The 27,164-nt window shown below is 39.3% G+C and overlaps 1 protein-coding gene across 5 annotated transcripts in view; it reads left to right on the forward strand.

The window, feature by feature from the left end:
• Nucleotides 1-27,164, forward strand: part of SOX5 (SRY-box transcription factor 5) — a 1,186,854-nt gene that overhangs the window by 783,556 nt on the left and 376,134 nt on the right. The window lies entirely within an intron of this gene.

Below are 27,164 nucleotides of genomic sequence, written 5' to 3' on the forward strand. Positions count from 1 at the left end.
GAGGCAAAAGCTATAGGAAATTAAAGGGTAATGTTAAAATAACACATTTAAAGTTTGTCAGAGTGAAAGTTAGACATTGTACAATTTCCCGTAAAAGGTTTTTTCCAGATGCAATGAAAATAACATAGTGTGGATATTTCTTCCATGACAAATTGATATTTGTCCACCTGTTTCTCTGCCCCGATTTGCTTGGAGTCTTCCATACAGTACTTGAAATTTTGCAGAAAATGTCTTTCTTTGAACCTCTGGCTTTCAGATGAAAGAGTACTAATGGCTAACTCAGTCCCATTCACCCTGATATTCTGAAACATCTGACATTTCCTGGTGCACCCTGTCCTGGCAGGGGGCCTGGTTACTCAGTGGGCTGCCATCCACAAGGTCAGCTGTTCAAAACCAGCAGGGAGAAAGAGGAGGCTTTGTGCTTCCATTAAGAGTTAGTCTTGGATCCCACGGAGATATTTCTACCATAATGAGGGAGACATTTTATAAGAATATTAATAAAATTGCTCTGATGTGCAACTTGGGAAAATTGTTGTGGCCCCTCACCCTTAAATTTTAGATCACTGCAGATGATGAGTGAGTTGTGGCTTCCCAAATGAGAAGAAATACAGCAGAGCATCTCCTCAAAGTTTAAATAGCACGCGCACACACACGCACCCACCCCCCCACACACAGACACACACACACACACACACACACACACACACACACACACACACACACACACACCGGCTTTTCAGCCTTCCTTTGGAACTTAGAGCCATCAAGTCATCATGCCCTGTCAATAAAGCCACCTTCACCTTTTGGCATTGTTGCCTGGGCTGGACATCACATTTTTGTGACCACACTTCTTTTGCTCCCTTAAGGATACCAGGGCTATTCAGGTGAAGCTGGTTTTCACCAACATAAATGAGCTTTGTAACACATTCTCAACCCTTGCAAAATGGCTATAGTTTTGTTAAATCTTCTTCTTCTTCTTTAGTTCTCAGGGAGATTTTATATATCATAAATGTGCTTAATACTGAACTATCTCGACTTGTTCATGCTAGATCACTACTGTATATACAGTGAAATCAAGCTGTGTAGAATAGAGCGAATTCTTTCCCATTTAATTCAGATACTCCCAGGAAACATTGTAGCTTGTAGCCTTATACAGAAAAATGTCTTCGGGTTTTTTACTGTGGACCAAGTGTTTTTCTGAGAATACTGGTTTGGCTAACCTTCATGCATCACTGAATATATGAATATATATATATACACACACTCACATATATATATAGTACTTTATGTTATTACACTCATTTAATTTTATAATCCTTAAGTGATGTGTTACTATGAATCCTGCTTTGGTGATGAGAAACTGAGGTATAGAAAAGCTAAGTCACTTCCTTCAGATCACAGCTCTTTAATGGGGGAACCGAGGTTTACCAGAAGTTGGCACAGTGTCATGTGTTCAGAAACCTTCTGTGTCCAGGAACCGTATGAAGTGCCGCTTCTCCCTACGGGCACAGACACATGTACTATTCGGTTTGCCTATTATGTGGCAGGTTAACGACAACTGCATATCATCCCCCTCGTTCCCTCCATCATGATGTCCTGTTTGCTCAGGTCAATAATGTAGCTTATCAGCCCTATCTCAATAAACATGAAAAAGAAAAGGGAACAATAAGAAGTGCCCTCTTCAATAGGCTAAGGAAGTAAGCCCCTCTATTTAACAGTACACCACTGTTAATATATTTTCCTACTCAGTATTCGGACCATTTTCTCCTCTCAAAGAGTACCCAATTGAGAGTACATCTTGCTTTATGTTTCTGAGACTAGTGTAGTCAGTATAAACATACAACATTGGAAGAGTGAATTAAGAGAGAGTATGTTCCATAGACACAAGATGTTGTTGTTTATGTCAAGTCCTGTCCAGTCTGTTGCACTTCTTAGCACTCCCTGCGCAAAACAATGAAGCACTGCCAGAGCCTCACAATTGTTCTTCTGTCTGAGCCCCTTGTTGCTGTCTCATTGAGGGCCTGCCTCTTGTTCACTGCCCGTCCATGTTACCAAGCATGACGTCCTTGCCCAGCACTGGTTACTCCCGACAATAGGTCCAACGTCTTTGAGGCCAAGTAGATCCATCCTTGCCTCTAGGAGGCAATCTTGAGATATTTCCTCAAAGACAGGTTAGTTTGGTTTTCTGGCAGTCCATGGGACATTCAGTATTCTTCTTATACAAGAAGAAATGTCGGGAAAGTGTACTAAATTTCATACTAAAGTTGACACGAGGGGAGGTTGGGGTGTAGGCAGTTAATGAAAATAAAAACATTCATGTTGTAGTGGAATACTCAGTCCAACTAAATAAAAACCTATGAAATCCCTGCCCTGTAACACGTTTTTGATGAGCACTGTAAAAACAGATGTAAGAAATACATGATTTCTTTCATGAAGAAACTCTCTTTAGAATAGAAGTTCTTAACTTAGAAGTCTATGGATCTCCTGAAAACAAATGGAAAGTCCTGTAAGTATGAACGCATCTTATGAAGATTGGGGTTTTTGTCAGAATCTTATTTTGGTCTATAAATCAAAAAGTTAATGGCCTGGTATTGGTGAGGTTAAGACCATTTAGAGAAAAATGATTTACTTTATTTTTCTCATTTTCTGTGATATTTTATTGGAAGCATATGTCATAGACTTGATAGCATCACTTTATTTTCTTCTTTCTTTCTTTTAATCATTGTATTGGGGGCTCTTACAGCTCTTATTGCTATCCATCCATCCATCCATCCATCCATCCATTCATCCATTGTGTCCAGCACATTTATACATATGTTGTCAGCATCATCTTAAAAACATTTTCTTTCTACCCTCGCCCTTGATATCAGCTCCTCATTTTCCCTCTCCCCCACCCTGTCCATCATGAATGGTTGATAATTTCATAATATTCCCCCTCACGTTAGTTTTAATGAGCCCTGGGGGTACAGTGAGTTAAATGTTGGCCTGGTAACAGCAAAGTTGACAATTCAACCCTACCAGGTACTCTTCTGTAAAATATGAGGTTTTGTCTGCCCGTAATGATTTATAGTCTTGAAAACATTACAGGGTCTCTATGAATTGGAATCAATTCAATAGCAGTGAATTTCTTTTGAGAGCGGGTAATTTTAGTGTATTAGCATTGATATTTTGTGGGACTACATGTCTAATTGGCTTCTAAATTTGCTTCTGCCTCAACTGTTTCATGAGTTTAGTTGCTTGGATCGACTATTAGAAATCCCACAATTGCAGGATTCCGGGGCCGTACATTTTTTAAGGGGGCCTCTAGCTTCCTTTTCCCCCTTGGGAGCAGCTGGTGGGTATCAACTGCCAATCTCACGGCGAGCAGTTCAAAGCTTCCCCAGCAGCATCGCCAGTGAACATGTGTACTCTTCTCTTTATTGTCTTCCTTGCAACTTGCACTGGAATTGTTTTCTTGAGGAATTCATCGGCTTGTTTACCATTCTTTCAAAACTAACGTGCATCGTTATTGTCTGTAGGGCTTCATCCCACATGCCTTATCTTGACATAGAATTTTAAGTCGACACGCACTGAACTCTGAGAGAGGAAGGCAGCCTTAGTCTCCTCTCCTGCCATGTGCTGTGGTAGAGCTAATGCTACAGTTATGGAAAACTTTTAATAGATAGTTATTAATATACCAGATAACCTTGTATTCAGACCAACTGTTTTCTGTTACTTGGTAAACTCTCTTTTCATATTTTATATATTTTGGAATCATGCTTTCCCCACAAGGTCAGGTTCAAAATGACCTCACCACAAACACTGTCACAGACTTCCCATGGAATGATGATTGCTACAATTTTCTCCCCACTCCCCACCACATGACACCTGCTTATATGTACAATTTTAATGGGGTACATTGCTGTGTGAATTTAAATGTTTGCCTTCCTACATATTGTGTTTCTCATTTAAGGCACAGACCTATGCTTATTAAAACTTCTGGTTTCCACTAAAATTTAGAGAATTTATGATTGTTAATCGAATGGCTGGATAGATATGAATTAGTAAATAGAAACGTAAACATAAATATATATTGGACAAAGGCATTAAAGAGACTCATCCATGCCAACTCTGTTGATTTTCATGAAATGTGGGAACCAAAGTAGAATCTACTAATGTACTATAGCCAGAAAACAAATAGTAGCTGAGGCTAGTCATATTTAGCTATTAAACTTATTAAGATATTTGATTCCTTTACTCAAATGATTGAATATATGTATTGTTTTATTATTCAACATAAATACTTTTTCCAGTTTTGGATTCTAGGCCATTGTCATGTTCACATACTTCTTACTTTTATTCCATCAGGTAAACATTCTCCATTTTATCCCTATGTGTTGTCTTTAAAAACAAAGAGTCTGTTTGATTGTCTTTATATCCTACATGAAAATTTAATAAAAAAGAAAGATAGATTCCATTGCTTATTTACATGTGATATCTGCTCTCCATTCTCAGATAAAGTAGGAGGGCACTGGGCCTTCAGTATACTATATTGCCTCATAGATCAGAGACAAAGTAAAATGGAATGATCCTTGTAATTCTGGCATTATATTATAGAGAACGGGTGTCAGTATACAACGTAAGTTGGACAATATTACCTGCACATATTCCATGACTCTTGCCTTGTAAAGATTTTGAGGCAATAGGCCTCCTTGTTTGGACATGCTTTCAAGAGAGACCAATTGCTGGAGAAGAACGTAGTAGTTGGTCAAGTCCAGGGGCAGTGGTAAAAGAGGAAGGCCCTTAGCAAAATATATTGACACAATGGCTGCAACCATGGACTCACACAGTAGGGTAATCGTGAGGATGACGCAGGACCAAACCATGTTTCATTCTGCAGTGCATAGGCTCGCTATGAGTCTAAACTGATGAAAGAGCACCCAACAACAACAGCAACATTCAGATGACAGAAGCTCGGGTGCAGAGTGCATTATACATTGCCTGCTAATATTGAGAGAGAGGTAAGGCGTCCTCCTCCTATCAAGATGTATACCCTTGGAGACCCCGATGGACAGTTCCAGTCTGTTCTATGGAGTCGCTATCAATCAACTAGATGGCAGTGAGGTGGTTTGCTTATTCTGATTGTGGGTACACAAGTGTTAATGTCCAGATAAACAGGCACTTCTTCCTTTCTGAGGTTATGTTGGGTGATTGTCTCAGCATCTTGGAAAATAAACTATGTGCCCAACTGATAGCAATTCCCAAACATCTATAACTGGTATTAATGCTACCAGTCCATCTATTTCTGAAATATTTTATTCACTGCTCAGAATTCACTATGGATCAACTGTCCTGAGAAGATTATATCTGTATCAAGTTCAGTCATATTTCTAAATAGTGTGAGTTTGAGACCTAAATGGTTACAAGTCCCTCAGAAAGACTGTTCCATTTTCTCCCCACTCTGAAGTCTCCTAACTGACAAACAACTCATAGCAAAATTTTATTTTCAAATAATCTTTGAAAAGTCAAAAGCAAGTATGGCAGGTGTTAAGGTCTGATTCCGACATAAGCTGAAAAGAAGTCTGAAACTCTATTCTTCTGAAGGATTGGTTATTCCTACCCTCCTGTTCATCTCACATCTTTCTGGAGGCTGTCACTGCAGAGTTTCAGAGACAAGGAAGAATCGCTATGATTCTGGGCTCACTTTCAATGGGAGTCCTAATATAGATGCATGTATCTGATAATGCACAGGACTCTGCAGATATATCTTCGTGTCAGCAGACATGAGTAAACATAGGCAGGAGAAGTGAGCAGAGTAAGTCTAGAGAGAAACAGAGGGCACCATCAGGAGTAGTGAGGGATCCTAGGCTGGCCTGCCTGGCGATCATGTCTGTCTGGCTGCATCAACCTCTGTTGGTTAGATTGTTGTTTCAGTATCAAATGTGATGTGAAATGAAAGTCGGAGCCACCTGTGGTTACTGAATAATCCGCTTCCCTTTTGTTTTCCTTTTGGAAATGAAAAGCCAAATAGCTCTCGTTTGACTCCTTAACTTTGTCCTGTGTCGAGTGGCAGCTTTTTGTCTCTGTTCACTGGTTGCATCCAAATATTTTACATATATATGTATGTGTGTGTATGTACATGACATCTTTTTTATTTAGAAAGAACCGGTTGTCACTTTTGAGCCAACAGCTTTATAATGAAATAAAAATAATGTGTATGTATTTTGGCACTTAAAGATGGAATTTGGAAATAGGATGTTATAATATCTTTTAACATCTTATTCTTTATACAGATATTTTCCTTGAATCATTCAAGAACACTATAGTGTTATATAGAGTCTCGGGTCTGATATATTTTAACATTAGCATGCTTAAGCGTGTCAGCAACTTTAGGTACCATAAAGCAACATTCATTGTAAGTTAGTTCCTCCCTGAAGTTCATCAAAAGCAGAAGAAAGGTGTCTTTATTTGTTGATCTTCCGTAGATGTTGGACATATAGCTAAGATGCCAAGTATAACAATATAATAGCATTTCGACCTATGAAATACGACCTTGAATGCTGAAAGAATTCGTTTTATAAGCATCTAGATTTCAGTGCATGTGACAGGGGAGCTTTTACTTGCCTAGGCGCTCTGTTAGCTCCTGGAATTTTTTATTTACCCAAAATAATTTTAATTGCTGTATTATAGCTGTGTCTTGAAATATCCTTTGTATAAATTTTGCTTAAAACCTAAGAGCCTGTTAGTTACGTGCTTTTGATTTTTGACTAGTATAATGTGGTATGGGAAGCATCGTTCAGAAAATATAACAAAGAAAAGAGAAAAATGCATGTATTACTTAAAAATAAGTAACCAAGTAAGTCCTTAATTATAGTATGGTAAAGATGCCTATTTTTATGTGGTGGTTTTATAAGCTTTTGAATTTCTGGTGTACCTTTGTGCATCAAACTTAGCATAAGTTATTGTGACGGTATAATGCACACTGTCGTTAACACCAGTGCAGCTATTGTGCCAGTTCTAATAATGAGAATTTCATTGTTTAGGTAGAGCAGTCTCCTATACTCTAGACAAAAGTGTAATTACTTTTGAACGATGTGGAATGTGCTCAGCTTAATAGCATGGAGAATAGACGCAGAAAGATTCAGATGAAGTGAGCTTGGAAGCCATATGTTCAGTGTGGCTGTATGAAATGATGATCGTAGGCAGAATAATTCCACACACACATCCCTGATTCACGCAGTTTATCTATAAACTGCTGTTTCTGTAAGAGATAGCTTGCTTATCTGAACAAGGCCAATTCAATTGAGACAAGGTGAAAATAGTGACAAGTTTGTATTTGTTTTTTTATGGTAAATTTATGTTTATCATACAATGAAATTATATTGCTACACATATCATTCTGCAAATGTTGTCACAAAATGCCACATGAAGCTGTTTACATAGATATAATTCCAGGCTTATGTTTGAACGTAAGTGTTTCAAGCTGTATAGTACGTGTATTGTTTCAGAAAATTACCCCAAGGCTAACAGGAGTAGGGACACACATGAAAAACAATCAGTTAGGGTCCATCAAAGCCACTGGATAAGTTGTGCAATAGCTCGTTTTGTCCCATTGCTATACAATCACATTCATTCCAGGGCAAGGAGGGGTCTAATAGTGAGTAGAGAAAACCTTGATTCATATAACGTTGACAAGATTTGAAGTACTATTGTTGAGATTAAAGTTAATAGGCCTTGAGAAATTAATGTGTACACACTTAGATGAACACAAAGGACTACGTGGGAGTTGTGACACAGTACAGGACACTTAATGAAGACCTACAGTTAGCATCCCTGTATAGCGTTATGCAGAAATGAGAGGAGAGACCTAATGTGTTAACGAGGGGAATATGTTTGCTTAAACATCTGCCCTACTGGGATTTAATGGTTTTGACTTCATAAGGATGTGACAGTAGGATGCAGGTCAAATATACACTATGAATAATTATCATCAGAGGTACAGAAATGAGTCGGAACTAGTTTCTTTCCACAAGTAACTTCCTGTATGTGACAGGTAAATACAGGAAGCACAAAAATGGCCTTCTCACTGCCATTGAGTTGATTATGACTCATAATGACCCCATCGGACAGAGTAATCCTACCCTCGTGAGCCTGTGAGACTGTAAGCCTTGTATGGGAGTAGAAAGCCTAATATTTGTCCTGCAAAAGTATAACATAACATAGAACAACCCCGCTATAGTAGTGTGTATTAAGGAGAGTCACAATGGAAAGACCTATCCTTTGTAGGAATTAAAAAAAAACAACCAATGTAAAGGTGATATAGGTTTCATATAGTAGATGCCTATATATTAAAAAGTAATGACCTCAAAATACAGATGCAGACGCATACATACATCCACACACTGCATTGATTATCATTAATGTAAGATCCTTATACTTAAATATAAGTTTGTTCTGGCTATAACTATTTTTCCCAACAGAAGTAACAAAAGCGAGGGGTAAGATCAAGGGAGGAAGCACAGTGAGCACCAAGTGCACATAAATTGTGACGTTGGTACAAGATATAAAATGAAGTCCTTCACATAAAATGTGAAGTTGGTACAAGATGTATGCATCTCACATCAATAAGGGACACAAACGATTGCTTTGCTTATTGGGGTTTAAATGCTTCCTTTTCCGGGTGATTGCCTTGAGTGTAGTGGAAGGATGAAGAAATACTTGGCTGGGATACTGGAAATAACAAAGACAGTAAGGAGCAATGTTGGAGTCTTCTTTGAAAGGTGCTCCTGATTCTGTGGGATGGAAAGGTAGTCATCTTAATCTCATGGGTTACTTCCAGACTTGTATAACAGGATCATTTGTATTAGGAAGTTAAAAATAAAGTTTGGGAACCAACCCTCACCCTGTGTTTAGAGAGATGTGCTGTTTTCTATTCTTCCTCTGTTTCTTCTTCCGATTATTTCCCCTGTTTCGCCTCTTCTCCTTGCTCTTTCAGTTTTCATCTATCAGAACACATTCTTAATGGTCCCTCTGGTGGATCTCAATGGAGCCATTATCAGGAAGGAGACAGAGCAGGAGAATCAGCACCATTGTGCTCTGTTATGTACTTCCTTCTTATTTACATAGATTGCCTCTTGGGAGTTTGCCAGACCTCTTACCATCAGCTTAAGTGTTTTTTGGTTTGGGTTTTTTTTTTTAACTGCATGTGATTAATAAAAATCAATTGGTTTTCAGATAGGCTATTCATTAAGGAAGGAAAGTGTGGGGAGGCCTTCACAAAATGGTATATCCCTTCTGGTTTCAGACTGAGCTCTTTTGCTGTTTTTTCGTGATACAATATTTGTAGAAAATGGTCATTTTTGTTTTAAATTCCTTTACTTGTGGAAAAAGAAGAGTTGGAACCCTATGTTGGTCTCAAATTATTATTATTATTATTGTACTTATTGATGAATCCAACAGCCGAGGAATAATTGTGTTACCACATATCTAGTTCCTTTGTGTGTCTGTTCTAGCTTCCTGTAAAATTTTTTTTAACAACACATGTCACTCTTTTCAATCTGTTTTTGATGGTTTCTTTAATACAATTATTTTTTTGTCATCAAATTTCCAAATTCGAGCTATTAGACATATTGGCAAAAATAAGCAGTGGATGGTAGGTATCAGTTACAAAATTGGAAATAATTTTGATATTGGTATCACTGTACCAACTTACTATGTGTGAAAACAGCAGGACATGTGTCATTTTTTCATAAGTTGTACTTTCAAATCATGGTCACATGCAAGAACTCAAAGCAATAGGATATCATGTTGGCCCCTAATTTTCTGATTTGGGAAGAAATCTATTATAAATCTATTAATTTGATTAAGAATGAGAACTGTAACAAGTTCAAGTGATGCTAACTTCATATTTACTTCTGGTTATAGCCATTAAATGCAACTCCCCATTGTGCCAGGGAAAGGATTATTTGTATGCCGGGGTCTCTTTAGAAGCATAACCTCTTCTACATTTTTATATCATAAAAATGATAAAATCAAGCAAGACATTAATGAATTTTATAGTAGTTGCTTCTTTTAGCACATATTTTGGCAAGTAGGCACTGTAGTTTTCTCTTTTAACAGAATACCAAAACTACAAACCTAACGCTTTATAGTGGAGTCAAAGCTAACTCACCGAGACCTCATAGGATGGAGCAGCAAGGCCCAGAGTGTTTTCTAAGCTGTAATCTTCATGGGAACAAACTGCTCAAACTTCCCTCCCTTGAAGGGGTTGGTGGGTGGAAGCCACTGACCTTTCCATGAGCAGCCCATGCATTCAATGACTGTTCCGCCAGGGCTTGTTTATTTATTCAATGAGTATGCACGTGCAAGTATCAGAATTTCAAGGAATAACTTAAAGACAATCATACAGTATAGACTGTTTTCTGACTGTAAATCCTTGAAGGCGCAGACAGCCTCCCTCATCTTTCTCCCTTGTCCCTGCTAGTGGGTGTGAACCACCGACCTTGCAGTTAGCTGTCTGATGCTTAACCCACTGCACCACCACAGTGCCTTTAAATGGTGTAGAAGATGAAAAAGACAGGTTCTAGCTCCAAATGTATCAATAGGTATCTTGGTGTTTATGTACAACTATCACTTGTGTACCATGACAAAATGCAGAGCCTCTATCAGTGAGTTCCCAAAATAACAATAACTTATAAGCTATTAAGGCTAGTACATACTTCTTCTGCTTCTAGCTGACCCTTCCTTCTGTACATCATCCATCCTGGAGAAGGGGAGATTGCTGGACGGCTCCTAGTATCTGTCTACAGGCATTGTGTCAGTGACTGGCATCCTCTGTCCACGAGGGACAGAGGAGTTATGGAACATGTTTCTTGTGTGTCTAAGATTCTGATTTCCCCAGAGTCATCAGTAGATTATAAGAAACAACCTTTAACATCGTTTGTGAATATATCTTAGAACCTCCCTAGGGTCTGATAGTTGCAACTCAAATATGGGAAATGTCAAACTTTCATGCTCTGTAGAAGGTGTCTAATAATAATAAGGTACTTAATAATTAACACTGAGCACTATTCCCATGCTTCCTGGGCACCAGCCAGCCAATATTTATTTGCCAACCCTGAATCTTACTAAGTGGATTCAATTGGAACTATCCCTGCTTTAGGGGTACAGACACTCTTGGGTAGTTAAAGCCATTTGCCCCATAGCTTGCTAGGTGGTAGAGCTAGTGATGACTTCAGAAACCCGAGCGCTTAATAATTATGTTAAATGACCTCTGCTCATAAAAACATTAAAATCATTTTTTAAAAATATCAAAGCAAACATTGAAAAAAAACCTGCCTGGGGGAAACAGGTAGGAAAAAATTTTTGTACATGATTATTCTTCCCTAGAACAGGGAAAACCTGATTTTTATCTTCTTAAACCCTCTGCTGTGGAGCGGATTCTGACTCCGAAGGATCTTGTAAGGGCAGAGTACCATTGCTTTTAGGGAGCAGAAAGCCTCATCTTTCTAGATAGGATTTGCTTATTACAGGTGTATATTGTAAATTCCACATCGGCTGCTGGGTAATATAGGGGATTCCCAAAAATTACTTGCTAAGCTCTTTACTTAACAATCAGTCCTAATTTTTTTCCAACTGTCAGAAAGTTAGCATAGCATAGAGATTCAGCATATGATGCTTAGTGACAGGATTCTGGGTAAATTTCAAAGTCTGGTGTTTGATATCTATATGACACTGGTCAACTTATGGAAAACATCTAGGCCTTTTTTTTCCAACTGTAAAATGGAGGTGGTGGTCATAACATCTAATTAGGAGGCAATCATACATTCTAAAAAGTTAATTCATATAAAGCACAGGCAAGCAAGTAAAATTACTATTAGTTTAAAAAGAAATACTTATATTTTGTAACATAAGAACATGCTACAGTGTATTACCATATATACTCAAGTATAAGCCAACCCGAATATCAGCCAAGGCATCTAATTTTACCACAAAAACTGCATTAAAATGTGCTGAAAAAAATCAGCTTATACACGAGTATATATGGTACATAACAGATTCATTCAACTCTTATATATTTAATCTAAGGAAATATTTTTGAGATGAGAACTCTAATGGGAATATACACTTTTATTGTGAATTGGCATTTTATGATTTTAAAATAGGTGTCATCCATTCAATCCTGAGAAACTGTCTGTCAAGCAACCATGACACCTGCGGTCTCAGTTATTAGAAACATTGTTCATGAGCCATCACCAGTGAGACAGCCTAAAGCCAAGCCCGAAAAGCATTTTGATGAAACGGTGTTGCACAATGTGGTGGGGGAGAACGCCAATGTATTCTCAAAGACTTAGGTTTCAATTATAGTTCCACATCTTCAGAAGAGTGTGACCTTGTCTCCGTGTTGTGCCATCTCTGTACTTTTATGGTCTCACCTGAAAACGAGGACAATGAGAGAACCTCCCCATTTCTAGGGGTGTTTTGAGGATTCTAACGAACGGTTTGGGACAGAGCCTGACAACATAATAAGTAAGCATTTCATTGATGGAGTAGTTCGTGAAGTTTATCTTCCTGAGCATCTACCATGAATTCAGAGAACAAAAGATGGTGGTGTCCAGTAATTGTGCTTTGCTTTAAGTAACATCCTATTAGGAGGCCCCAGTGGGGTAGTGGTTCTGATTTGGCCAGCGATCCACATGGGCGGCACTTTGAAATGCCCAGCAGCTCCAAGGGAGAAAGACTGGGCTTTCCATTCCCGTAAACAGGCACAGCCCACGGGGAGGTTACTGTGAAATCAGCATTGACTCGGCGGCAGTGAGCGTGGCTTTGCTTGAACCTCATATTACCCACATTTCACCATCCTTTTAAGTGGCTCGGTGGTCTTTCTAGTCAACTCCACCCATATTCTTGGATGTAATTCACTCGATGGGGAGCAGAATCTCGTTGAAAGCAGAAGGCTGCACAGGAAGGTCCTCCAGAGGCAGCACGTCGAATCTGTTCGCCACTGTGTCCCTCAAGTCTGGCAGGGTGACGGACAGACACCAGGTGCTTCAAGAACAGTTGAGTGGATGAAAGAGCGACTCTAAATCCTCTGCTTACGTAGCACTCCCAGAGGGTGACTTACCTTGCAAACATGCCATTCATCCATAGCCGATTCAATACTGATAAGGGAGATGATTATCTAGTTCCGTGCTAGTTACATCATGAGTGTTTTGTGAGAGTGGACGCCTCTGCCTTCCCCTTCCCAATCCCCTCCCGTCCAGCTCCTTTCCACATCCTTCTGAGAGGTGACCCTGTGTGCGTGGGTGTTTGTATCTATTGTTGTCATGCATCCCAACTTCTCCAAATAGTTTCCCAGGGGAAAGCAAAAAAGGTCAACATGATAGAGGATATTTGGGCAAAGAAAAGATTTTTAAATTGAGTAAATTCCCAACATGAACATCCTAAAGGCTTCATAATGCTCTTCTTTGGGACTGGGGGTAATGAGACTCATACGCAGTGCTGTGGTTTGATTAGCGCATGCACTATTTTCTAAAGGTTTCGATCCTTTTGAACATACCTACTTGAATTCAAAACTGTTAGAGCGCACAGTGGGAGGCAGATTCGGTCTTTTCTTTATGAATGTAGTGTCTGTTGCTTTTGGGCCCATCGGTGTCTCTCCTATTTCTCCTGCAAGGCAAACACACATGAGAGGATGTGAGAAGAGTGTGAGATGGGAGAGCAGCACAATGCAAGTGGGTTTTTGTAACAGAGTAGTTCAACTGATCAGAAATCTGACATTCTGCATCTAAAACTGACACACCCAAGCAATGGCCACAACTATTAATCCTTATTTTTTTAAATAAATCATTTTATTTGGATCTCTTACAACTCTTAGAACAATCCATACATCCATTGTATCAAGCACTCTGGAACATAGGATACCATCATCATTTCCAAAACTTGAACCCTTCGGATCAGCTCCTCTTTTTTCCCCCCTCCCCCCACTCTGCCACCTTCATGAACCCTTGATAAATTATTATAATCTGCATATCTTACACTGTCCCAATCTTAGTTCACCCATACTTCTGTTGTTTGTGCCTCTCGCGGGCACGAGAATTGTGACTGCTTCCTCTAGATATTGACTCTAGGTTAAACGTATCTCTGTGTTTGCTTTCCTGGATAAGACAATGTGTCCCATGCGATCATTTTATTTTTCCAACCATACAAACGCCCACGGTCTTCCTATGCCCTCTTCAGTGACTCAAGGAGTATTTTTGTTTGACAAAGAGGGAAGCATGGCCCCCACCTCCTGCCTTCCTTTTTACTCCTGGTGGATTTTGTTCTTTTGCTTTCAGTACAGAGAGAACTACACCATTGACATTTTTTAAAAATCTAAATTTTCCTTAGGTTCACATTTTAATCTTTATAACCCCAATGATCTCCCAAATGTCTTTACCTAAAACACTTTCTAGTTTTCTGACTAGATTTATACCAGCAGAGATACATCAGCTTTCTTAGGCATAATCGCTAAGCAGAACTTAGTAAGACAGGCTTTGAAAAGTATCATTGCTCAGAAAATAAATCTCAAATCATGAAACATCAGTTTAATCGCTCCTCTTGACAAGTTGACATGACAGATTGAAATATAAAAGCCATGCAAGTGGGATCAATGGATTATCTAAGCCCCTGAACATCTTCCCTTAAATCGAGGAGGTGCTGGGGCTGGCAGAGTGGTTGTGAGAGAGGGATGTGTGCCGGGGTCCCCCGTCATGTTCACAGGATTAGGTTTTCAGACACGAATGCAGAGTGGATGGGGTCTACCTGCACAGGAACTGGTGGGGGGCGGGGGTTGAGAGGGAGAGAAAAAGAAAAGGGGAGGGGGCTAAAGGAGGGAGGATAGAGAGATTTACATGGGAGAACTCAGGGGGCTTTGTCATGGCAATTGCAGAAAGTGATATACAGGGGAAATCGACTTGAGCATGTCCCCGGATAGCAGGCGGTTTACAGCCTCCGCAAGCAGAGATTACTGCTTTATCTTGTCATGCTAAATTAACACGGCAGCGCACGCTGAAACAGTGGTGACCTCTTCATCTGGGGAAATTGCTGCCTAGACCAGAGATAGTATTTAAGTCTCTCATCAGTCTCTCTCTCTCTTTCTCTCTCTCTCTCTCTCTCTCTCTCTCCCTCTCTCTCTCTGCCCCCTCTTTCTAATCCCCTTTACACATTCTCAACCCAATACAAACTCGCTGTCATGAGGTCGATTCGGACTCAGGCACGCCTGTATGACAGTGTCACTCCTCCTGTGTGCTTCCAAGTCTCCACGTCGTTCGCAGACTAGAAAGCCTCATCTTTCTCCCATAGAGGGGCTGCCTGCATCAAACTGCTGGCCCGTGGTTAGCAGCCCAAAGTGTAATCCAGTAAACCATCGGGGTGCCTTCTTTATGTATTTTGGAGTTAGGGTTTTATTAAAATGAAATCTGTTATTTTATTTTAATCTATTAAACTGTATTATTCTTGGGGTGTTAGTTTTGAGTATTGTTCTCAAAAAATCATAGAAACATGTATTAAGCAAAAATATAAAACTATGAAGCTATTGTTTCTCCACATATCCTCCATCCCATCTAGGTCAGTGGTTCTCAACTTTCCAAATGCCACGACCCTTTAATACTGTTCCTCATGTTGTGGTGTGACCCCCCCCCCCGCAAACATCAAGTGATTTTTGTTGCTACTTCATCACTGTCATTTTGCTACTGTCATGAATCAGGTGACCCCTATGAAAGGGTCGTTCGATCCCCAAAGGGGTCACCGATCCACGGGTGAGAACCGCTGATCTAGGTCTATATACGTGGGAAGGCGGTGATTCTATCTCTCTAATTTCCCCCCCAACCCCAAAGAAGTCGTGCCCCTCCAGTGACACCAAGTCCAAACAGCAGTTTGGGTGTTCTTCAGAACGCAACCTGTGCTCTGTCTTTGAGTGTGGGAGCAAACCCAAATCTGAAAGGGCAAGGTCAGAGGTGTAGGGGAGGTAGAGTAAGGCTTGCCACGAACTTCTCCGAAGTCAGGCCTTGCTACCCCTGGACAGTAAGCAGGGGCATTATTGTGCCAGGGGGACAGCGTGTATACAGCTGGGCCCTTTTGCTCAACAATGCAGGTTTGTATATTTTAGAAACATTTACCAAATAAGCCCTCCTGAATATCTCGTGTCCTTTGAGAAAAATCTATCCAGATGACCCTTTTGGACTCTCTCAAACAGCCACCATAACCTTATGAGCTGATCTCTCTGCTTGGAATTTAACTGGCTTATAAATCACCTCAAAACAACAGTTCTCAATGGATTTTAAGAGACCCTAATGAGACTACAAGTGCCCGAGAGAACTTGTCCGCAGCCACCCATTGACTGCAGAGAAATATTTACATGCATTCTATTCTGTTAGAAATAAGCCATCCGTGTATTCACTGCAACACTAGTAGCAATACTTTTTAATGTTTTCTGACAACTCTGAGTATTTGGGGATAATTGTCTGAATCAGAAAAATAACAAGTGGGTGGCTTTGTAGGCTAGAAATTTATTTTTTACAGGGTTGAAGCTGTGTGGAGTCTTTCCTTGCTAGTAGCGTCAGGATTTCCGTGGTTCTTGTGTTTTTTCTTAACAATGATCCTAAAAAAAAAAAAATCCTCATATTCTATCTGTCCTCGCCCTCTATTTGTGTCTTTATTGTAATTGAACTGAAAGGATGGCGTTTAGACTCCCGATGGCCTGGAGTCAGTGTCCAGGCTGTAGGAAGATGAAAATGAATACGCTTTAGCTTGAAAGGAATGTGGGATAGAGACAGATAGAGACAGGTTGTTTCATGGTCAGGTACTTTTCTCCCTCACATTGTCCGCTGTCAGCACCCTCGCTCCCGCTTTTTGGCAAATTGCAAGAATAGTGAGAGATGGAATGCAAATGAATGATCTAGTTTCCCCATTCCTTCTTGCTCACTCATGTATTTATTTTAAAAATACTTCATCTATACTTACATATTGAATTATAAAATCTATAAAATCTGTATCATGTCAATATTATCTGATGTGAAACAGCCACGTGTCAAAAAGTATTAGGACAGACGCTACCTAACTTCAGTGTAGCTTCTAACCCAGAGCCATCGGTGGGGCAGCTTGAGGAGCAGTCGACCACGATGAACAGAAACATGGGATGGAAGAGAGACCCGTTTTGGGACTAGAGGCCTACAAAAAGCAGATGATGTGAATGCCCGCCATCCTCTTAGAGGATACCCTGTACATTCAGAACGTCCGTGTGAGATAACATTGCTCACAAACAGCAGCAGGAGAGGAGAGAACTATTTAAACAGACAAATACAGACGGTCTATAAAGCAAGATCTAAGACGAGTTATTAGCCTTCACACTAACTGTAATTGAGTAAACATCCCTTTTAAAATGGTAAATATTCCTTGGATTGGTTTAAGTCTAGTTTATTACTCCTTATGGACTCAGACATTAAATAAGATAATATAGAGATGTTGAAAGAGTCAAAATATAGTTTGTGTCACAGACAGAAATCAGATGTCACTTTATTATTATATTTCAGACCAAATTAAATCAAATGTCTATATCTGAGTCCTTCTGTAGTGATATGTAGAGATGGAATATTTATATAATAGATAAACTGTAAAAAAGAAATTTTATGCTAGTATGTCAAAGTATATAAAGGGAAAAATGAGAATAAAGTGCTGACAGAAACACAGTATATCAAAAGACTTAAAAATATCCTTTCTTCTTGGACAGATGGATTTAGGCATGTCACAAAATAAAGGCAAAGAAGGTTTGGTAAATATTGGTAATAAGGTTGAATTGCAATCTATCCATATATAGGTTACTTGAAATTTTAAGACATCAGCAATAATATTAGGCAAAGGCATTACTTGAAATGACTTCATTTTTAAATAGAATGGGAAAAATAAGATTTAATATTTACCTTTTGAAACATGGAAGATAATTGTAAAAATTTCCAATAAATAAATAAAATAAGACCTAGTGAACCTTAGGGAAAAATAAATCATAAACTTGAAAAATTTATATAACTTTCCCTTAGATTAATAATGAAGAAACAAATAAAACATAAAAATATATAAATAACACATAAACTTGCTATAATGGCTATAGAGATATTGTTAAATACTGTAGAGCCTTGTAGCATTTTTAAAAGTTTGCTGCAAAGATTACATTTTCAATATAATATCCTTTTCGATGAAGTTTTATAATCCAATCAATTCAGAAAGCATTTCTCTATGGCCATTCTGTTGGATATTTACCTTCCTCGTTGCATGTTAACTGTTCTCAGTCGTTAATCCTGTTATTCTGGGAGTTCACTTTAGATTGGAGCATATTACCCACCCGTCACCTATTTTACTCTACATGAAAGAACCCTCTTTTCACCGATAACCTACCAGGTACATTCCTGGGAAGGAATAGTCTATTGAATATATACTGACAACTGTGACTGTAGACATTATTTACAAAGGAATTTTTAAATTCTGAAGAAATGCATGATGTTATAGGTTTGCAAAATGAGCAGGAAAACCAAGATGGTTCTGTTCATGAGAAGCTTTAGAAAAAAAACTTGATAAACTTCCTGAAATTGTACCTATTACTTACCAATTGCTTTCTTATTTTACAGATCAGAGATTTCCCATGATATGAAACTTTGAGCAGAGCAAAAAATAATAGTAGTAATTAAGATGCTCATTTTAGCATAATTATAACACCAAAGCCAATGTAAACTAGCATATAAATAAGTCCAATCACACTGTGAATACAAACCAAAGCCAAATCTGCTGCCACAGACTCAGTAGGTCCCTAAAGACAAAGTGCAATTGTTCCATTAGATTTTCCAGGCTGTGCATCTCTACAGAAGAACCTTTCTCCTCCTTCTTGTACAATAGTCGGTGTGCTCAGCCGTCAGTTGGAAGGTTAGCAAGCTAATGCTTACTATATATTTTTGGATATAGATGTGAAAATTGCATGTATAATAAGAACCAAGATATTACTGGAATAATACAACATAGTCAAAAATGGTATATTGTGGAGGGAGGGTGGGGTGGAAAGGGGGAACTAATTACAGGGATCTACATATAACCTCCTCCCTGGGTCGGAAAACAGAAAAGTGAGTGAAGGGAGTCATTGGGCAGTGTAAGATATGACAAAATAATAATTTATAAATTATCAAGGGTTCATGAGGAAAGGGGAGTGGGAGGGAGGGGGAAATGAGGAGCTGATGTCAAGGGTGTAAGTGGAGAGCAAATGTTTTGAGAATAATGAGGGCAATGAATGTACAAATATGCTTTACACAATCGATGTATGTATGGATTGTGATAAGAACCCTCAATAAAATGATTTTTAATGGCTCATTTGGAGAAAATAAAGAGTTTGATAGGTATATTAGCACAGTTTTCCAAATTCAAATCCACTGCCATTGAATGGGTTACAACTTACAGCAAGTCTATAGAGGGTTCAAGGCTGTAGGTTTGGACGTGGAAACCTCGCTTCATCTTCGTCCTGGGAAGCAACTGGTAGGCTTGAATCGCTGACCTTGGGGTGAGTAGTACAAAGCTTACCTGATCGTGTTGCCAGGCTCCTTGGCACAGTTCAGATAAAGAGTCACCAAGTTATATTTTCTGGCCACCATGGCCAACGTTTGTGAATGAAATATTATTGGAGACAGCCCCATCATGTATTTATACGTGTTATTGATTGTTTTCCAGCTACAGTGGGAGAGCTGAGGAGCTATATGTAACAGGGAATCTATGAGCCACAGAGCCGACAATATTTACTATCTCACATGTTAGAGGAAACTTTGCCACAGCCTGGTCTATTCCTCACTAGCACAAGGGAAAAGGTAACCTGATTATCATGCTGGGGGAGGGGCGGATTGACATCCCTTGATCATCGGAATGCATTGTAAATCGTTAAAAGAAGCATAGTAACATCAATCTCAAACCAGCATCTCCTCCAAATGTAATATTAAAATTCATTAGCTTTCTTTCAATTCTGGCATAATTCAATCATGGTTACTGTTCATTTAACATTATTTTAACAAGTTGCTCCCACCACCTTGATGCTTTTTCTCCTGCCGTCCTTCTGCCCTCGTTCCCTTCCTACTTCCCTAGCTTCCTTCCTAGCACTGAATGCAAGGGTAAGTAAACAATATTGCCCTCAGGATCCCAGCTCCCAAGTGCATGGGCCTCCCTTAAGCCACTGTCTTTCACTATGTCTCTGCAACCCGTGAGGGGACTGATGAGTTTTCTTGGGAATGCATTTGTCCCGGTCTCCTTGGGGTGCAGGCAATGTCCTTTTTGTTTTTTAAGTCCAGTTGAAACCGTTGCTTCGGGTGGATCTGCTGGGGCAGTAAAATAAAAGGCAGATAAGCTAGCTCAGAAGGTTATGGTGACCGTTTTTGAGATTCCAACGGGATAATCTTAATGGATTTTCTCAAAGAACACAAGACCATGGAGGCATATTAGGAAGATGTGCACAGAAATTGAAAAACTATATTGGTGAGGAAAATTCCAGGGTAGTTGCAAGAATTTTATTCCCCCAAATCACAACAATGCACCTGCGGATTCTTTGAGAATATCAATGACTGTCCTGTGAGAATTTGGTGAAATGCAATACCCCACCCACCCTACAGCCTGTTCAGACTTCTCTTTTTATTCTCTAAACCCAAAGAACATTCGAAAGGAATATGATTTGAGTCCCTTTTAGGTTGCCCAAAATGCCGGTTTGAAATGGTGTAAATTGAAGAGCACCGAATTCTTTAGTGAAGGATTAGAGAGATGGAATACCATTCTCCAAAGCATGTAAATGTGCCTGGAAGTTGGATTGAAAAATAATGGCTTTTAATTTTCATTTAACAAAGGTTTGTACAATTTTGTAGCAATACATTTGGACTTACCCTCATCTACTGGACACATTTACTTTAGGAAAAAACAGTGGAGAATTCTTCCATATTTTTAATTGTCTTTTATGGTTCTATGGTACCATCTCATAGCAACCATAACAACTCAGAGCAACCATAAGTACAACAAAACAAAATGCCGCCAGATCTTGTGCCAGTTCTAAATTGTTGCAATGTTTGAACGCATTGTTCAATTGTGTCAATGCCTCCCTTGATGGCCACCCCCCTTCTCAAGGACCATCTACTTTACCATTACTTTTCCAGGAACTAGTCCCTTCTGGTGCATGTCCAAAGTACATGAGACAACTTTTGCCATCCTTGATTCCAGGGAGCATATTGGCAGCTCTTCTTCCAAGACAGATTTATTTGTTCTTCTGGCAGTCCAAATTACGTTCAATATTCTTGGCCAACACCAGAATTCAAATTCATCAATTCTCCTGTGGTCTTCCTTATTAATTGGCCAGCTTTCACATGGATATGAGAAGACTGGAAATAACATGGCTCATAGCAGACACATCTTGGTCCCCCAAGCGACTGCCTTTCTCTTCCGTCCTTTTCAGAGGTCTTGTGCAGCAGATTTGCCCAATGCAATATTTTATTTGATTTTTTGACTTCTGTTCCCATGAACACTTATTGTAGATCTGAGCAACATGAAATCGTTGACAGCTTTAATATTCCCCATTCATCATGACGCTACCTATTGGTCCGTTGTGTGGATTTATGTTTTGCCAGAATTATAGGACCTAAAATTATCTTCTGATGTCCTCCATGTCCAAGAGAAAATTTTTGTCTTCAGGCAGATAAATTCTTGCATGATACAGAACATTTTCCCTTGATTATTTTATTCTTTTTTTAGTTTAATTTATAGTGTCTTTTTATCATTCCTCTTTTATAAATTATTATTTTAAATAAAAATATTTTACTTCGTGATTATTGAACAAAATGCTCTACTTTGGTTTAAGATTAGTTTAAAGTCCATGGGCAGAAAAACAGACAAAAAACCTCTTCCCTCCACCTTAGTTGCAGGTTTAATATTAGGCAAGCTTCATAATTTTATCTCATTCTAAGATATACCCTTGAGTAAGCACATAGGGATATAGAATTCATGTTGGTAGTTTACTTGTGAACTCGGTGTCCTTTCTAGAAAGATAGCCTTTTATGGATACCACACCTGGGGAAAATTCAGTACACACCAATTCAATTTCATTGGCCCTTTCTCTTGTTTTTTGTTAACAGTGATTTAAATTGGCAAACTGTGTGTTGTGTGTGTGTGTGTGTGTGTGTGTGTGTATGGCATTGATCTATTGTTTATATTGGTTTACTTTAAATTGAAATCTGTCTGTTCATGAATTTTAGGACAAGCCTTTTCCCTTGTACCTTTTCCTCTGTTGGTCCATGGTGTCCATGGAAGTGTTTTTCCCCTCACTGGATCCCAAGGGCCCTCTGGGTACTCTTTGACTGCATCTTAGCCTCTAAATCCTGGGGGTGCTCGGGGGACACATGGTCCTATGGCACAATGGCTAAAATTTTCATTTGCTGTGTATCAGCTTTTTGTACTGTGTACCAAATTCAAGGTTAGCTGCTCTATACGTATGTTCATGCTATAACCCTGAACTAGGAACCCCGGTGGCATTCTAGATTACATAGTGGGCTGCTTCCTCCAAGGTTGACTGTTTGACACCACTCGCCGCTCCTCAGTCTCCTTAGTGCAGTGGATTCAATATGGCTGCTAACGTCAAAGTTGGCAGCTCAGACCCACCCACCATTCCATGAAAAGACACAATTGTCTGCTACTCTCCAGACTTATAATCACAGAAACTCATGGGGCAGTTCTTCTGTTTTGTGGAATCTCTTATGAGTCAGACTGGGATCAATGGAAGTATTTTGTTTGGGGTTTGTAGAATGAAGATTAAAGTTTATATGCAAATAATTTTGATGGAGGTGTTGTTAACAATGCTTTCCTTGGCTGGCAGGTGTGCAAATTGGTCCTTTATATCGAAGGTTTATTAATACTTAATCAATTGGTTTTGTGGGGCCTGGGGGGAGTCTCCAGTAACACCGATTCTTCTTTTTAATAGGCATACGTGAAACTCAAATTAACTGCAATCAAGGTGATTCTGACACCTTCCAACCATATATAGGAGTCTAAGACATTTTCCAGGAGCAGGCAGCTATATCCCCCCAAGCACACACACATACACACAAAGCAGTGGTGGGTTTGAACCACCGACCCTGCAGCACTTAACCCACTCTGACACTTATGCTCCTAATTGTAAGAACATGCATATTTATTTTGCAGCAATAAGAGTATGATTCTGCAAATCAAAGAGAAACTAGAAGTATTGTGACCCTCAATATACCTTCCTTCTATCCTCAGCTCCTCAGGCCATCACCCTGTTTCTCCTATGCCCTTTCATATGCCTTTTGGTCGAAAAAGTCATCTTTGTGCTCTTTTTTCCATTTGTCTATACCCGTTGCATCACCTGCCATTTAACTGTCAATCTTTCTGCTTAGGGTTTCCATGACCTCTTTGTCGTTATTTCTTGGGGGTCTGCCGTCATCTCCACCAGGCTTTCTTCCTATGCTTTTCTTGCTGCTTCTGTAAAGTTACTTAAAGAGCAAACGCTCCTGTGGGCTTAGGTGAGGCTTTATGGAGGAAATTAGTTCCCCATTCATCAATTTATACAGCTTGTGCCTTGACATTAGTGCCCCCCCCCCCACTCAGTGTGTCGGTATTCTTCCATATTTGAAGCTTGGACTCCTGTGCATTTGCCCAGTCTGCCTGCTACCCTTTGAATCTCCTAACATGATTGTTCCGAGAAGCAAGTCCCACCGTGGTGTTATTGTTTACCTTACAAGCTTGCCTTTTACTTGGTGAAAGAGGATGTCTGAGAGTGGCCTCCGGTCTAAGTTAGAAGGCTGTCTAATTGCCATAGGCTGGAAGGTGCTGTCGGTCTCCATCAGACCAGTAAGTCTGATCTGGTACGTTCTAGTTGGAGCTCTGTGGACTTCTCGGTCTCACAGAAAGGCTAGAGGACAGGGTGAACTTTTCCAGTTGGTTTCCAAGACTGTAACTCTTTATGGGATTAGAAAGCCTCCTCTTTCCCTGAGGAGCTACTGGTGGTTTCAAACAGCCAACCTTTAGGTTGGCAGACAAGCCAATAACCAGTAAACCACCAGATCCCAGGTACCAGTGGATTCTTATCACTAGGATCATATGAGGACCCTTGATTGTGCCTAGAAAGGTTAGTCATTGAAGAAAGCTATAGCAATCTGCTTCAGCAAAGATAACATTTTTGGAGATCCTAGGGGAAGTCTCTGGAATCACTAGAAATTGAAATTCGACTCTATGACAAAAGGTTACAGTTTTAGAATGAACTACTCAGAAGTATTGATTTAATGAAACCGTCAAATATTAAATAATAGACTGAAAAGAACATTTTTGCTTATCATTCAGAAATAGCAATACTTTTAAAAACAGTTTCTTTGACTAAAATTATCAGGTTATATTTTATAGGTTCACAGACTTTAAGCTAAAGGAAGATTTTGACTATGCATTTGATGAAAATATTTCACTGCTCTAATTCACTTGACCAGCAAATATGAAGGTGACTAATGAAGGGTAGTTACTACCTCTTTAACCCTCCACAACGTTGTCAGTGACACCTCAAACTGTAATTATAGCACACTGTTTTATGAATTACAAAACCAGTTGCCAAAGAGTCGCTTTCCTCTCCTGGTGCCAAGCCTGTCCCCAAAGTGTTTGAGTGACCGGCTTTCCAGAAGTAACCAATCCTAACCCTCCACCTTCGCAGTCTGCAACCCAGCACTTCCCCATCAACACCTCCCAGGGGTGCGGTGGATTACCTTTCCTTTAGCCATGCTCCATCTGTTTTCATTCTAGTTTGAAAGAAGGCAATCGTTTTTATTAGGGGACAATTTTTATCACAATATTTTAATAGTTTTAATCGTACTAGGAACCAACCTATCCCAGTATTTGTCCACTGTTGAGGCCAAAATAAAAATCAGGCAATTTTTCATTTTAGAACCATATTACTTCAATTGTGTACTGTGCAAAACATAGCACTTAAACATAATGGTGAGATGTTCTGTAGCTCTGTCTAATGACACTTAAAAATAAAACAAGTAAGACAGTTTTTTTTAAAGAAACTATAAAGGATATTAATTCAGCACTAAATTTCTTCCCATCTTATTTTACTTCTTTTTTAGTTGGTGGGTAGTGTACTAAATATAGTGACACAATAGAGCTGACATAAAAAAAAAACTTTTGATTATATAACCTTGAGCCGTTGGTACCTTACTATTTGGGGTCTGACTAGGCATTGCTTTTCTTTAAATATGTCCCTCAACTGTATTTTAATTATTTTTTAAAGAAAAAATACATGCCCTTAGATTTTCATTCCATAATTTAAAGGAAGAGAGACCATAGTCTCTTCATCTAATTTCGAATGGCTAAGTATTTCTGTTACATTCAAAGAGCTCCCAGATTTCCATGGTGGATAAGGAGATTTTCATGTCATCCCTGTAATTATAGAGAGATTTCCTTAGTGAGTCAAGTGCTTCATTTATGCACCTCGACTGGAAAAACATCATAGTAAATCGTACCTCAGTAGCAATAGGGAAAAGAAAAGAAGAGAAAAAACAAAACAAAAAAAACCCCGGAAAGATCAGGGCAACCACAAGCCAGAGTTACAAAATATGAACATAGAAAAATCATCCGTGACACGAATCCAGTTTAGAATAAAATTTAAATCTTGTTTTCAGGCCCCCAAACCTGATCTAAATAGCGAAAGTTGAAACATGGGCTGAGTAGCGATTTGTGGGACTCCGTAGCTCAATGGCTTGACCTGCAGTTGATCAAAACCAGCCATCTGATAGAAGCTAAGTAGCCTGCAGTGTTGCCCTTACACATTAGTTTAGAAAGCTGCGGTTGTTGTTGACGGGTTCTAGTGAGTAGATCTCCACTCTCAGCAGTCTCCTGGGACGAAGCAGACCTGCCTGAGTGGGCTCTCTTGGCCGTCATTCTTACAGAAGCAGAGAGCTGTGACCAGGTCTGCACCCTTTGCGTTAGCAGTCATCTGAGTCTTCAGCTATCAGGTGAAGAGAGGCCCCTTTAAAACTATCTATCAATATTCTTTTTGGACACCATTTTCTTTTCATTATTCTTTACCATTTATAATGGCATCTGCTTTCAGCCTGGAAGGAGATTGTGTACAGTTACAGTTTGCATTTATTAGGGGGAGGGGGATTTGCATATGTTTAGCCTTTAGAAGACCTCTGGGTTTATAATGACATAGTTACATCAGTAATGTTATCAGTTACATACATGGGAGTTAGGGAGGTGGCTGAAAGAATTTCAGTGAGATGGCGAGAGAAAAAAAAGGTGTGTGTGTGTGTGTGTGTGTGTTTCCTTAAAGGAAATATTTGAGCTAAGTCTTGAAGCACAGGGATACAGAAATGAGGTGGAGAGGAATTGAGAGGGAAAAATGTTCTTACCTAACTTAAGAAAAAGAGCCCCTACTGGGAATCGATCTTCCCCGTGTGATTGGTGAAGTTAGGCTGTGTATTACTGTTTGTGTGTTTTCAGGGATCTTCTGATTGTAATTGCTGAGCGCAAGGAAACTTACTTTATTTTATCTAGAGTGTATATTTAATGGTCTGAAAAGAGGAAATCATAAGTATTAGAAGAAAATATGGGTTGTTATTATGGGTGTCATTTTACTTATGTGGCATGGAAGTGGAGAGAGAAAAAATAAAGTCACAGAGGCATTGAGAGTGAACCTTTGCCTCAGAAGTCCTAGGTCAAAGTTGGAAAGGTGGATTAAGACCAAGTGGTGGCATAGCTTAAGTTCTGTCAGAAGGTTTGAGTTTATAAACTAATTCCTGGGAATCCCGAAAAATTGGGGGTACAAATAGCCTGATAAATATTTAATCTCATGAATTAAGTGATAATTTTAAATTTAATTTATTCTTTAATATATATCTTTGGACAAATGTGAAAAAAATCTTGGCTTGTGCCAGGCTAGATCCATAATATCAAAATTGAGCCAAGGTTCAGTGTAGAGTTTTGTGAGAATGAGGTAGAAATGAGTGTTTTGTTTAAGAAAATCCCTCAAATATATTGGCTGGTAATTGGCTTATTTTAATTTAGAAAAGAAATACATAAAGGATCAAGCAAGTTCTATAAATGGAGTCCTGGCGGCACAGTGGTTAAGTACTCACCTATCA

This window comes from Tenrec ecaudatus, chromosome 6, assembly GCF_050624435.1.
Source record: "Tenrec ecaudatus isolate mTenEca1 chromosome 6, mTenEca1.hap1, whole genome shotgun sequence".
Taxonomy (NCBI): Eukaryota; Metazoa; Chordata; class Mammalia; order Afrosoricida; family Tenrecidae; genus Tenrec; species Tenrec ecaudatus.